This window comes from Anopheles darlingi, chromosome 2, assembly GCF_943734745.1.
Source record: "Anopheles darlingi chromosome 2, idAnoDarlMG_H_01, whole genome shotgun sequence".
NCBI classification, from domain to species: Eukaryota; Metazoa; Arthropoda; class Insecta; order Diptera; family Culicidae; genus Anopheles; species Anopheles darlingi.
This window is the reverse complement of record NC_064874.1, coordinates 25563208-25576902: the sequence shown is the minus strand read 5'-3', so window position 1 is coordinate 25576902 and position 13695 is coordinate 25563208. Positions and strand designations below refer to the sequence as shown.

Below are 13695 nucleotides of genomic sequence, written 5' to 3'. Positions count from 1 at the left end.
TTTACAATGCAGTTCGTGGGAGTTAGAAAAAAAAACATTATTTACACAATTTTACCGGGAAGAGGATGGGAGGGAGAAACGCAACTAAAGACATCAACCAACAACAGAAAACCACAAAAAAGGTTACCAACGGGGAACGATGAAAAGACAAGAAACCCAGGCCAAAAGTAACACTGGAAACAGGTTCAACGACGCACAATCATTCCCATTCCCGAATCAATCGGTTTTCGGCAGGAAAGATGATGGTACAACGGCGCTGCCGGCCAGCATCTATAAACTTTTATAACTTTATATAAACTTAAGCTTATTTCTATTCCAGGGTTTGTGGTTTGTAGTTTTTAATTCCTTCCTTATCAATACTCTATGCTCTATTGTGCATCATGAATGCTCAGCATTTGAATCGTAAACTTCACTATATCTTCGCTTAACAACAATTGTTTTGCGCCTGAACAAAAAATTGTCGATTCGCTTTTTTATCTTTCTATATTGTAGTTTGCGTAATTTTGAATTGGTTTACTGTGTCGTGAAAAACGGTAAAACATTCATCCAATCCCATTCATCTCATATACCAGCACGATTGTGCCGGCGCGAACGTTGGCCGCACAAATGGCCAAGCGTGGTGTGTAGTGTGTGTGTTTTTGCTTACGGTGAACTAAATGTGCGTGTGGTTTTCGCAGAAAACAAAACGAACAACAAATATTTTTGTGAAACAATCAGTCAGACCCATAATACTTCACGGAGCAGAGAGCATCCGAAATCCACAAATGAGGAAAAGTTCGTAGATTTGTTACGCATCACTAAAAAATTGAAAGTATGCAGTTCAAAAGCAACGGAAAAACGCTTGTAAGTTTTGAAAATAGTTTGTCATCCATTGATAGGATGTAGCAAAATCGTATCAGCGAAATGGTCGTCGTCCCATGGCCTGCAAAGCACTCCCTGTCCTGTTAACAATCGCCATGTGAGCTGCTGCGATGGAGGCGCTTCATACGGGCAACTGTGCAGGCATTTACGCGCTATTATTTCGGAAATCATCACTTTGGTGAGGGCGATACCTGAGGGTAATGACCTTTGTTAGAGCGAATCCTGTATCCTCAGTCCTTCTTGGCCTCAAAGGGTTTATAAGCCGCGATCATAACGCTACTAATGCTACTAACGCATCTAACGTAACGCATAACGCATGTTTTAATGTAACGCATAACGCTTTGACGATTTGGGATTTGCAGCGTACGAATTCGGCCAAAATTCGGTGTTCGAATCAGCGGGAGAGGATGGTACATTTCATTTTCACATTTTTTCCTGAACCTGCCCCTTTCTACAGTATGCTGTGAAAATTTCAATCGATGGAGAAATGGCCTATTTTTTTTATTAAACTTGTAAATCTCGTTTTATCTAGAAAAATCGCAACACGCCTATTTTTTCAATTCCAGAATGCTACCAAAAATTGGAAAACTGGAAATTTAACTAAACTTCAACGAGGCAACCGGAAAATGATGCCTTCATTAATTTCTGTAATGATCTTCTTCATTCAGATAATATCCTACGAGATAATATCCGTAACAACCATTGTGTACAGGGGGAACAATCATAAATCAAGATTTTTTTCTACGTGAACTACTATTCGTCCTTGTCGTTTTCACTGGAAAGTTGCCTTCGATCTATTATCGAGTAAACGGTGACGGTAATATACGCAACCTGAATTTGTAACAACATTAAAATGAAATCCCTTTTTACTAGCCTTGCTGTGTTGTGCGAACATTCTCCAGATAAGTACGAGCGAGGGCGTGCTGATCGGATACTTTTTATTTAATCATGCATTCCAGAGCACAGAAGGAATTCTAATCCTTTAGATTCTGACTCTTGGACCACTTCATTCATTCGGTTAGATTCTCATCTACTTACTGAAATTATCCGTGTATAAACCGCAGATGCAAAATGATGTTCATTCTCATTTGTCTGCTTTTCGATTTTCCAAATCAATTTGCCCTATTGTCACAGCACATCCATAAATACATCTTACGCTTATCGTAAGCTGGTTTCATCTGCCGACATCAATTCCTCTAGCCCCCATAAATCTCCGTCTACATGAGGCACACTTTGAAACAACTTCAGCCGCATCATAACGATTACCGTGGCGTTTCAAATTGATCGATTACCGTGAGGGGGCCCCTGCGCACGAAATCGCTCGCACCTCTCGAAGGTCATCATTTACCTCCCGATGTATGACGATGCGTCTCGTTAGGGTATTTGTCTGTTTTTGCATCTCTTCCCCCGTCGCGGCGCAACGACAGGAAGATTACATCATTCATCGTCACACCGGAGCACGGTGCATTCGACAGCACTCCGCGCTTCCCGGTCACACCAAACTGCTAAACACATTTAGCTGGCGCGAGCATCCAACCTACGGTGGATGATGATGCTACCGGATACCGGATCCCACTGCACACGGCCGGCCTGTTGCGATGGCATTATCTCGTCCGCCATTGTCTTCCCCATTTAGCGATATGCGCTTATCGTGCGGAAAGTGAGATGATCACACGTCAGATTCTCGACCGGAGGGAAACATGATCTGTTCCTCGCTCGATCTCAGTGATCTAAGCTCACCTCACAGCGGCTAGGGTTTTGTGGTTGGCCAAGTGGAATTCTCAGCCTCAGCCCTCGGTTAGCTAACTCGGTTCGGCCAAGGTCACCATCGGCGCCATCTAATCATATTCCGTGACACGGTCGACACACTAATCACCTTCTCGCGGGCTCTAAGGGCGAACCGGACCAAGGGGGAAAGCCTGTGGGCTGTGCATCGTGCATCCCGCCGCCATCAACTCGCCTCCTGCATCTAATTGCCATCCGTTGCACATCACCACGGTCCCCCGGAGCCACGGTCAGAACCCGATCCGATCGAAACAACGACAACAACGACGACAATCGGAAACGTCTACCTTTCGTGTGTGTGTGTGTGGTTAACATCCCGTGTGGTTTCTAGCCAACGGAAAGAGAGAAGAAAAAAGAAGGGTTTTTAATTGAAAATCAAAAATCCCGTTCCTGTGGCGACACCTTCGATGAACTTCCAAGCCGACCGACGTGCGGGCTCATTTGAGATGCAAATGCACTTCCAGCGGTCAGCACAAACGCTACGTGGTTAAGGGGGTCCCCTTTGCCGAGAGGAACTGGGAACTTCCGTGCTTCACCACCGGTTGTTGGCCACCACCATACACCGACGCCACGACCTACCGCCATTGACCTAACGGAGACGAGAGCCCTTACCACCGAACGGAACGTAACGAACCGGGGATTGATGGTTCGAATGAAACCTTTTGCTTTTCTAACGCACGAAGCACCCGAGAGAACCTTGACATTGAGACCTCACCGAGGATGGAGCTTTCAGCACCATTAGGCTGATGGCTCACATAGCCCCCCCTGTCGGTCGCGCTGAAGGTTCGCCAACATATGCGTGTCATGCCATGGCCACCCCTTATGCCCTCCGCCAACGGTTGGGCCTTTGAGCTGCTGATCGTTGCATGTTGAAAGCAGTCCGAAAGCGGCGCGTTCGCATCTTCCGCAATGATGCACTCCAGGGAGAACACGCATGCGATTGCGTTCGCTGTTCGTGCCTCCGATGCTCAGTAAACACAATCGGCCCATTGTTTCCATCGGCGGTGACGACGCGGTGGCGTCGTAAATGCCTTCACGACTGGCTACTGAGTGTACTGCCTTCCGTTGGCTTCCGATCACGTGGCCCCCATTCGTTGGTGAAAACATGGGAATTTGCTTAATATTTGCAAACGCCGATAACGAACTGCATTTGGCTCGGTTTTGGTCTTATCGGGCGGAGAACGTGGCGCCCCCATTCTGGATCGCCCGCAAAACGATCGACAACAACACGCGATCGTTGAGGTGTTTGTTGTTTTCACGCAACTCCACGATGACGACGCGATGAATAACCTGCTATAACCTGGCGGCACGATATAGAATGTTTGCGAAGATCGGAGGTTGTCGCAGCTTCTTGCTAGAGCGTGTTAAGCACGCTGCTCACCGCAAAACGATGGAAGGAAGGAAGGGCAGGACAAGGCTTTTGCCCTTGGCATTTGTAATACGAGAAACAACAAATCATCACCACATTGCGAGGTGCGATGATGCCATTCGCAACGAGAAGACACGACGTCCAAACGGGCAACTCTTTTTATGCTGCTTCGCACTTCGCACCTGACTTCGCATATACAATCTAAAGTCACGGATGGGCTCGATTGACGCGTACGTCAAAAGGCATCGTGCGATTTGTCCGTTCCAAGCATTTGCATCCAGCCGCTATGATGATGGAACTATGACGGACGGATTCCTCTTTTTTTTTTTGTTGCATCAACTCGTTATCGTTTATGCTGTACTGTCTATAGTTGTTGGTGGTGATGAGTTGAAAGACTTCTGACGTGAACGTTCTGGTGGGGGAACGTCACGCATCGCATCGAGTGGATTTCATTCTACATCGTAATGGGTGGCCCTGATGGTGGTTGACCTTAGTTTGCACCTTTGGCCGTTGAAGATGAGCAGCAGCAGCAAGAGCAGCAGAAGCAGATTCAATGGCAACGACTGATTTGAGTGCCGACGGAGGCAGACCTGATGATCTTGAGAATGTGAGCCTCCATGCGCCTACATGGATTGCTGTTTCTATGACTACTGTCGAGGAAGAGGTCAATTCTAGTCCTACGATGAACCACAATAATGCGTCAGTTCTGGAACCAGTTCTTGCCGCGATGCTTATCGGTCGGCATGTGGCAGAAGAGCCCTATCGCGGCACTCGCGACTAGACACTCTTGCGTAGAACTTCGTCTATTGTCGTCTAGATCCAAGGACACGCGGCCCTTATCGCCATCGCGAAGAGGAATTTACGATCTAGTACACCGGACTGTTCCGGTTTTAGATGCCAGCAATGGAAGAAAAAAACATAGCATCGAGAGGAAGAGGAAGAGAGAGAGAGAGAGAGAGAGAGAGAGAGAAGGAGGGGGCTGGGGTTGGGCGATGGTCACCGTCGATTATGATGAAAAATTTATGAACCTGACAACCCAGCCCAGGTTAGAAGACGGAAGTTGTGACTTCGATATGGCGTGACCGGCCCCAATGTTTGACCCAGAAACCTGGCCGAATACACCCAGCCCCACCATCAGCCAGCCAGCCAGCCAGCCGGTAGGTGACCTCGATGGCCACCACGGTGGCAACCAAATTTATCGTGCACTCACCGTACCCAGAGGCGCGATATCCGCCGCCAGGGCCGATCCCTTTATCCGAGGCCGGTTCCGGTTTAGGCCGCGAGTACGGCCCCCGTATTTGACGTATGACGTTTGATAGGATATCGCGAAGAAAGCAGGTCATCCCGCGGTGCAGCCCGAGCTCTAGCGTCGGCTTCAAGGAGTCAACAGTTTTGATCCCTACAATAATCCCTACAAGAAGGTGCAATGGTTCAATTTCGCATTCCCCGTTCCCTCAATTGTGCATCTGCAGCTGTCTGTTGTATCCAATGTAGTGTTGTGTTGCGGAACATACATCACAGAGCACAATCAGCAGCAACAGCAGCAGCAGCAGCACTGCAAGGATAAAACCAATAGATGCCCAAAACGAAACGCCAAATCGATCGATTTTCAGTGTGCCTCAGCGCCGTCAGCGCACCTACACCTTTCGACTGCGTGATGGATGGTCAGTGTTTCGGCTTCATCCAGGACATCCTCCGGTCCCCCCAGCCGGAACCACCCTCCCCCCCTCCCTTGCGTTGGAGCTGGGGGGAAAGGGAATTCAAATTATGTTTCGTGACTGCATGCAATCAAACTCTGCTGCGCCGCCTTCAGTTCGTCGAAGTCGTCCTCGCCACTTTCGTGTCGTGCATAGCCCATGTCCATATTTGTTTATTTTTATAATAAATTCACAATCCCCCCCCCCCTCCCCTCCCCCTTTTTCTCTGGCCCCTCGAGCGTGCCTTCGAAGCCAACGGTTAACAGTGCGCTGGCATGTTGTTAGAACAACATGCAGTTCTTCCGGACAGCAAAAACAACATTCCCTGCGCGCGCGCGCGTGTGTGTGTGTGTGTGTTTGAGTGTTTGATGAGGCGCCAAGGCTAAAAAGCGAGCATAAAACGTTCGGAACGGAAAAAAAATCCTAACACTGATAGCACCCCCCGGCGGGAGTGAGAGTTCGCTTTGAAAGGGCGCCGCGATCCTCCCGAGGCCTACACGCTCGTCAATCGCTCCGCCGTCCACAATGACCGATCGAACGGTGAGATGAGCTTGTTGTGCTCCCAAAAAGCCCGCTGATTGATGGATCCAATTTTGCGGTCCACGGTGCGGATTGCCCTTGGGATTGGCACGGACACGATGTTCTAGGACGAGCATTAATTGTTATGTTGTTCGAGGGAGGGATTTGTGTTTCCCCCCCCGTTTGATTTGTGGCCCCATGTTTGCACGATTATTGCTGCTGATCGCGACCATCATAATCTCATTATTTTATTGTGAAACATTGCGAACAGGCTGTTAAAAATACGATTTGAAACATCGATGGACCATCGTACGGCGCAGCCGTTACATTGTCTGTCGTCTGGGTTGCTGCTGCGCCGATGCTTGGAATGTGTGACGATCGTGGGATGGCGTGGCCGTATATCTTACCACCAGACGCCACCGATCCGGTCACCGCGGTGTGTGCGCATACCAAGCTGCCTCACACACACACACACACACACACACACACACACGCACGCACACACGGCAAACATATGATTCACGCACCTCGGACCACACCATACATATCATTCTAGATCTGTCCTAGCCCGGGTTTGGTCAGCTGGGTCTGGGACCGGCGGGCGTGAGCTAAAATTAAACAAACCATCCCACCACACACACACACACACGCGCGTGCATGCATACACCCGTGTCAGTCGCAGGGAAATGGACCCCGACAGCGAAAGGTGAGCTTGCGAAAACCGCGGGGCCGGGAACAACCCCGGCAACGGTTTTGGGGCGCGCCCAGGGAAGCGATTGTGTTACACACTCTTTTTTGAACAACCAACAGTCGCACGCGCTCTAGAGTCCTCCTTGGGTATAAATCAGCAGCACGTGCACTTGGAGCGTCTGGAAGGAAGTGCGCCGTGAGTGGGGAGTCGCGTCAGGAGATAGGAGTCGCGTCCCGCCCGACTCGCCAGTGTGGTCATAAAAATAGGAAGATGGTGATCGAATTAATGTGTTGAGTAGAGGGTTGTCCCCTTTGCCCGGGGGTGTCGCCATTATTCTCTTGCCCATTTGACCCACATTCCCTTGTAACTGGCTCTTGTTTCTACCGGACAGATGAAACCAGAGATCCTTCTTTAGGGGCATCGATCTGGATGGAGGATTGTGTAAGGATGCTGCGCGATATATGCGCAGCGAGAGCATCATATTCGTCATTCAACAACCACGAGCGGCATCCGTAGCATTGCTTCCTACGTCGAAACTGTCAAATCGAATCCCGTATCACCGTAGCCATGGTTTCGTCATGCGCTGCCGTCCGCCATGACATCTCCATCTTGAGCGCAGAATTCAACGGGAAATAGCGGACGATCGAGCGGTCGGATCGGAATAAGACCCAGATGGCCCAGGTGGTACTGCCCACGTGCACCAAAACACACTCGGGCCGAAAACGGTTTAAGCCATGCCGTCGGCGCAAAGACGCGTTCAAAGAGAAGGTACGGAGGCGGTCCGAGGTTGAACCGAAACGGGGAGAGGTGGTTTCCCTCGCAATTTTCCTTTCATTATTTTCATTCATTTTCAACCGTCCACCGGTGTGTGATGTGGGAAAGTTGGCGAAGAAGTTGATGTGATGTAAGGGCAATGTGGAGAAAGTCTGGATTAGATAATGTGTAAATTGGCACTTCAGTAGGTCACCTGTTAAGTATGCATTGCGTGCTTTGGCTGTGTTTGTGATTGGAGCTGTGACATCCGACCGGCGAAGAACTGATCCGGCGTGGTTTCATCTCTTGAAGAATCCCGAATTGAGCGGCTAGGTCTTTATCTTAATCTGTTGCTTCTGCTGCGAGACATTAAGACCGCCATATAATGTCTCTTGGATCCATTTAATCATCTCAAAAAGGTGCGATACCTATGCTGCAGCATACTCTTACCAGAACAAGAATAAATGCTTCAGGTACGAATAGAAGAGGTGAGCTGTAAGCTTAAAATAATACAATATTTGGTTCAGCACGGAAGTAATTTATTCCGATTTTTTGGCAAATTTACAAAATTTCCAATCATGTTGGCATTATGTTTATGTTAGTGAACATAATAGATAGTTTATGTTGAAGTTTTACAATCTTCTCGGTAACAATCTGCGTCTTACTGCTTCTTTGGTGGTACTTATTGGTCCATCATCTTTGTGTGAGTAAGTAACAAAAGTGCAAACACAATTGGTAAAGATGGTTCGTTCGTTGATGCATTACTCGTTGGTGTATCACAATTCCCAAGGTCAACCCAGATCAGGTATTTATTGATTTGAGTTTGTAGACACAACAGCACCATAATATGCCCATACCTGCAAATTAATTCTATGGAAATAATTCATTAAACTACCCGGCCGCTTGTCTTACATTCCGATAGAATGAGAAGAAGCCAATCAGCCAATCATCTTCGAAGAAACCCACTTGGCAATGCCCCTTGACCCTTCGAGCAAATTAGTTGAGCAACGTTCAACTGCGCAGTACTCTTTTGCAACTCGCTGGCGAATAAAAGAAAACGACCAACAAAGGCAGAAATATTTGCGGAAAAGCCCCATCGAACACATACAAGCGCATAAAGTCTGGGGTTTCCTTTGATTAAGCGTTAAGCTCCTAACCCGGAAAGTGTGGGAAGAGAAACAAACTATCAAACCCAGAATTGGAAAGAATCACTGTTTATTATTGCTGTTTAAAGGGGAACAAATAGCCCCCGCCCCACAAAGACGATCGACCACCAGGTGCTCGAACACGATGCTTCATTTCTCATGAATGTCACGAGGCGCAATATTAATAGCGAAACGGTCGAAGTAAAATGCGGTTTTACAATCACAACTTATTGTGCCCGTAGCTCTGCGGTGCTGCACTGCGATAGTCAGCTAACACCACCCAACATGCACCCTTACCACCAGTCCGTCTGGCCTATCAAACATTCATCAGCATACGAACTGCGTGTTTGTGTTTCGTGAGGCGCCTTGAAATGGAAAATGGTTATCAACCTTCGACGATTCCCGGGGTCCGGCTGCACGCACGCACAGGGGACAAGGATAGTGATTGTTTGTTAGCGAGATAAAGTGCCTTTTTCGGTAAGCATGCTGCCAATCATTCCTTATCTGCATACCGTTGCGCCAGCGGAGTCCAGAGCAGCATGCTGTAGATAGACCATAAAGGCAATCGATCTGCTCTACCTTGTTATCAAGTAAAGAAGATAAACTTACTGGCGGCTATAGGGTGTCGAAGATGCTCGGCGAAGGTTTTGGGAAGCATGTGTTCCATATGTGAACAGTAGATAAGCCGAAGCATAAACAGCTGAACGAGATAATGGTGTTCTTTGCGGCCAATAGAGCATCGTCTTCACACGCCTAGTTGGGGCATGACCATTGAAGAGCGATAAGATGTTTGCTGTCCTTCCCGAATGAGATGGAACGTTCTGCAAGATACGAAGCATATTAACAACCCGCATTTACCAATCATCGATGCTACCTCATACATGAGGCGCTTCTACACGCCCTGCTCCCTTCACTTAATAGCCGCTAATGAAGGCCTTCCGGGCATGGTCGAGGTCTCTGCGACAGCGCACTGGCACTGGATGCGACCACGAGTGATCTTTACCGCGATTTCGCTGCACTGGCGCATCATCATCATCATCATCAATCGGTATCTATCGTCCTTCACAGCATCAATTTGGCCAGCGTGCGCCGAGCTGCCGACGCTCACGACGCAACAATCCGTCGCTCGCTCCGAAGGAAGACCGCCTGTCCGTCCGTCGTAAATGGAGGACGAGGTGCAGCAGTACGCGATGCGCAATGATATCGCGTGAGGCAACAACGTGACCAACGACTCCGACGGAGCCGCAACTTGTCGGTGACACCGGGCAGAACCGGTAGTGCACGTTGACGTTGATCTTGCCATGCCGTATCATCTTGCGCCAATTTTGCGCGGGAATCGCAGCGGATATGCAGCAGTCTCGTCGAACAAACATACACACACACACACCTGCCGTTGAGTGCATCGGTGCAGCGACGACGACGACGACGGAGTTTTCCTTTCTTTCCTTCGCCGCCAAACCTCTTCAGAGCTATCAATGAAAAGCGATGATTCCTGGGAGGCGTTCAGTGGGGGAGTGTGTTTAGTGAGAGTGAGAGTGGTGTGGTGAGAAACACGAAAACAAATTCCGTCCATCGCGATTTCCGTTCTGTTTTCCATCCTTCTCTGCCTCACGCAACACATGGTGGTCGCATGACGGTGGGTTCGGTCGCTCTCGCTCTCACCGCCAGTCAACGTGCTCCTTAACGAACTGATTGAGCGAGTTTAGGTCGAATTGAATGCTTGATTAAGAACGACGAAGAAGGCGAGGGACGGTGATGCTCATGTTGTTATATCACATTCCACGCACTCACACATCCGACCACTATCGCACGCACACAGCCGACCGCCATCGCACGCACACATCCAAGCGGCGAGTTCGTGCGTGCCTGTGACAGTGCCTCTAGACGGTGAAGAGAAAACTGAGAACGAGAAGCGAATGAGAATGGCGAGAATGTCAAATCCATATAAATCCGGAGCGAGAATTTTTCCACTCGTGTAGAAACCGAGAATGGAGAGAATAGAGAATAGAGAATTGAGCTAGTGATCAAACTATCAATGAAATAATTCAGTCCGTGTTTTTTATGTTGGCTACAGTCGTGGTTGCTGAGAAAAAAATGACCTTTGGAATCGTTAGACAGCGCTCCGAGCGGCGGCACGGAGCATTACTCATGTTCAAAACCAGGAATTGCTCAATTCTCTAAACTTTGAGCATAAATTCTCGCCTTTCTCGTTCTCAGCTATCTCATGACCGTCTAGCGGCCTGTGAAGCCCGTAGTTTCGCACCGCTAACGCCCGTACACTGTACCGCGGCCACCACCACCCACACTTGCGTTTTATCACTCGAAGCGTGCGGATGCGCGTCCCACCAAAACCGCAGCAGCGAGCGATTTTCCAGGCCGACGACGACGACTACGGCAACGACGACGAGAACCTACGGCTCTGGAGTGTTACCGATAAGGGCGCAAGTGCTGCTTCTAAAGGACGACGACGATAACGGCAACGTAAGGAAACTCAGCAGTGTTCCGAGAAACGTGCTGGTGTGGTGTGTTTTTGAAATTTCGAAAACCTCGGTCGGTTGTTGTTCAGCAATCCAAGTGAATTACCGTGTGTTGTTAAAGCTAAGAACGTGAGCCATAGCAGAACCGTTAGAGGCTCACGGTTTGTGCCCAAACTCGTGTTCGAAATTCCATCACAGCACGCCGTGACCGTCGTCATCCGTTGCTCTCGTGTGTGTCGTGGGTTGGGTTGGGTTGTTCGTTCGCACAGCTCGCTGTCTATTGTGCGGTGGCACACTAGATGGCGAGAAACAATCGAGAACAACATTTGATATTCACTACAGCCTTCTTCGTCACCGCTTCCACCCTTTCATCCGTGCGTGCGTGCGCGTGGCCCCCGGGGCGTGCTACAAGGTGGTTGCTGTCGGTGTCGGTTCTACATGTGTGATTGTGTGTGTATGGCTCCACCATCATCGCCGTGCGTTATCAGTGAATCGACAGCGGGGTTGGGGGGGTGGGGTGGAAGAGCATTGAAGGGTGTTTGTCGTCGAGCGGCAGGGGTTGAATCGATCGTCAACTCGCGCGAAGGGATCCCCTCACACCCTCCCACCCCACCCGCTTGTGGCACTGTGATCGTGAGAGTGTGTGTTCACCGTGACGACGACCCACATTTGCAAAGTAGCAGTGTGCTCGTGCCGCACGCGCTCGTGAATGAAAGCGTGAGAGTAAGAGGAAGAGTGCAACCCTTCTCTCTTTCTCTCTTTGTCTCTCTCTCTCTCTCTCTCTCTGTTGCTCTCTTCCGTTCCTGCTCTATCACGTTTACACCTGTGAGTGTTTTCAGTGCCGTCTTTGTCGTGCACGATCCGGCCCGTCTCGTTCGCTCTCACTCGGTTGACTGGCGCACGCTTGTGTGTGCGTTCCAAGAGCGCTACCCTCAGCCCCCCCCCCTCCCCACAAATAATGCCAACCAGCCCCAAGGCGGCAACGAGTGACGTCATGCTCGCGGATGACGTTTCGGTTCGAGGTTGGTTGGCGACTTGCGCAATCCGGTACCAGCGGACGACCGACACGAACGGGGTAGGGGTTGGGGGTGGGGGAGGAGGGCATCACTCTCCTCTCCCCCTTGGATCGCTGCTCACCTGATCCGTACAGCGAGAACAACCTCTCATTCGAACGGACAGCAGCAGCGCACATTCACGCGCACATCGCGCACAAGTCGCGGACACGACGACGACGACGACGACGACGATGACGACCACCAACCACCAACCACCCCGTGGCCCACCCATCATAGCCCACGTTATGCGTCGCGAGAGACGACGAGAGAATGTGAGAGCGCACGTGAGAGAGAAGAAGAGAGAGCGCGCGCGCGAGAGAGAGAGAGAGGGAGCCAGCTTTTGGGGGGCACAAAAAATCGTCGTCCACCAGCAACAGCAGCAGCATCGGGCACCTCGCGCCACATTGAGACGCGAGACACACCACCAGGCACCAGGGGGCCTCTTCTCATCGTCATCGTCATCACAGCTTCCACTCCGGGTACACTACGATAACGCAGACGATTCTGCTGTAGGTCCTTCTTCTGTTCAGCTGCTGGTTCGTAACGTCTTGCTATAACGAGAACGAGACGTCGTGGGGCTTTTCTACCAAAAACCGTATTTAGCGTCGAAGAACAACCTCCAAACTGTGTGAAAAAACCCCGCGCTAAAAGCACACCGTTCTGTGACACTGCTGCGCCTGTGACCGTCGTGTGTGAGTGCGTGGCGAGACGAAATTGAAGCAAAACGTTCAACAAACAACAACACGCCAGAGCGCACATGGTGGAAGGGTGGAGTGGGGGGAAGGGGGTGAATCAGCATTGAGGGGCTATTGCCGCTGTGTGTTATGACAGGGCAGGCTCTCCATGATTGGCAAGTCAGGAACCGCGAATACAACACACCATTTAAAGTCACCATCATCAGCAACTGCGCTTCTCCTACTGGGTCTTCAGCTAAAACGCTAAAACGAGAGTGACAGTGAATGGTGTTATCTTTGAAATGATCTGTTTGCAGCGTACGTGCGTGCGTGCGTGTGTCTACTGTTTTTCCCTGGAAAGTGTTCCCGTTTTTTGTTCGGTTTTCCGCACGCCAAAAGCTCTACTTCGCGGTTCCGTCGTTCAGCATAATAATAGTCGACTGCTACGAACAGTACACACACCCTCTCGAGAACAACAATTGGGGCGCAACAAAAGCACTTTCATTCCATTCGATCCAAGGAAGCATTATTGTTTCGTTTCAAGACATTTCCTTCCAATTTTTGTTTTTTCCTTTTCGGCAGCAATATGTGAAGTGCTGCGTGCACGGTTCGGCGAGAGAAGAAAGTCCTTCTCGCGAGCATTAGGTCCTGACAGAGCGAGAAAGTATA

General features: G+C 49.8%; 2 protein-coding genes and 1 long non-coding RNA gene across 11 annotated transcripts in view; 2 read left to right on the top strand and 1 right to left on the bottom strand.

The window, feature by feature from the left end:
• LOC125947991 (probable maleylacetoacetate isomerase 2) overlaps nt 1–710 on the top strand; it is a 15111-nt gene extending 14401 nt beyond the window's left edge. For both annotated transcript variants that reach the window (XM_049673610.1, XM_049673611.1), the window contains exon 5: nt 1–710. This exon is cut by the window's left edge and continues 569 nt beyond it. The gene's annotated coding sequence lies outside the window, so the exon portion shown is untranslated.
• An 8351-nt stretch (nt 711–9061) lies between these two features.
• The window catches only part of LOC125947916 (RNA-binding protein Pasilla), a 94492-nt gene continuing 89858 nt past the window's right edge, over nt 9062–13695 (top strand). Inside the window, exons 1-2 of one of the 8 annotated variants that reach the window (XM_049673457.1) lie at nt 9062–9297; nt 11038–11301. The gene's annotated coding sequence lies outside the window, so the exon portion shown is untranslated. Of the gene's footprint in view, nt 9298–11037; nt 11302–12420; nt 12889–13695 lie in introns of those variants that run through there. The other 7 variants (XM_049673460.1, XM_049673463.1, XM_049673462.1 and 4 more) reach the window with 7 other exon arrangements.
• Nucleotides 9268–10455, bottom strand: LOC125948027 (uncharacterized). Its single transcript, XR_007468542.1, has 3 exons — nt 9702–10455; nt 9430–9641; nt 9268–9362 (listed from the first exon to the last, which is right to left on the bottom strand). It is a non-coding gene; the product is annotated as an uncharacterized LOC125948027 (long non-coding RNA).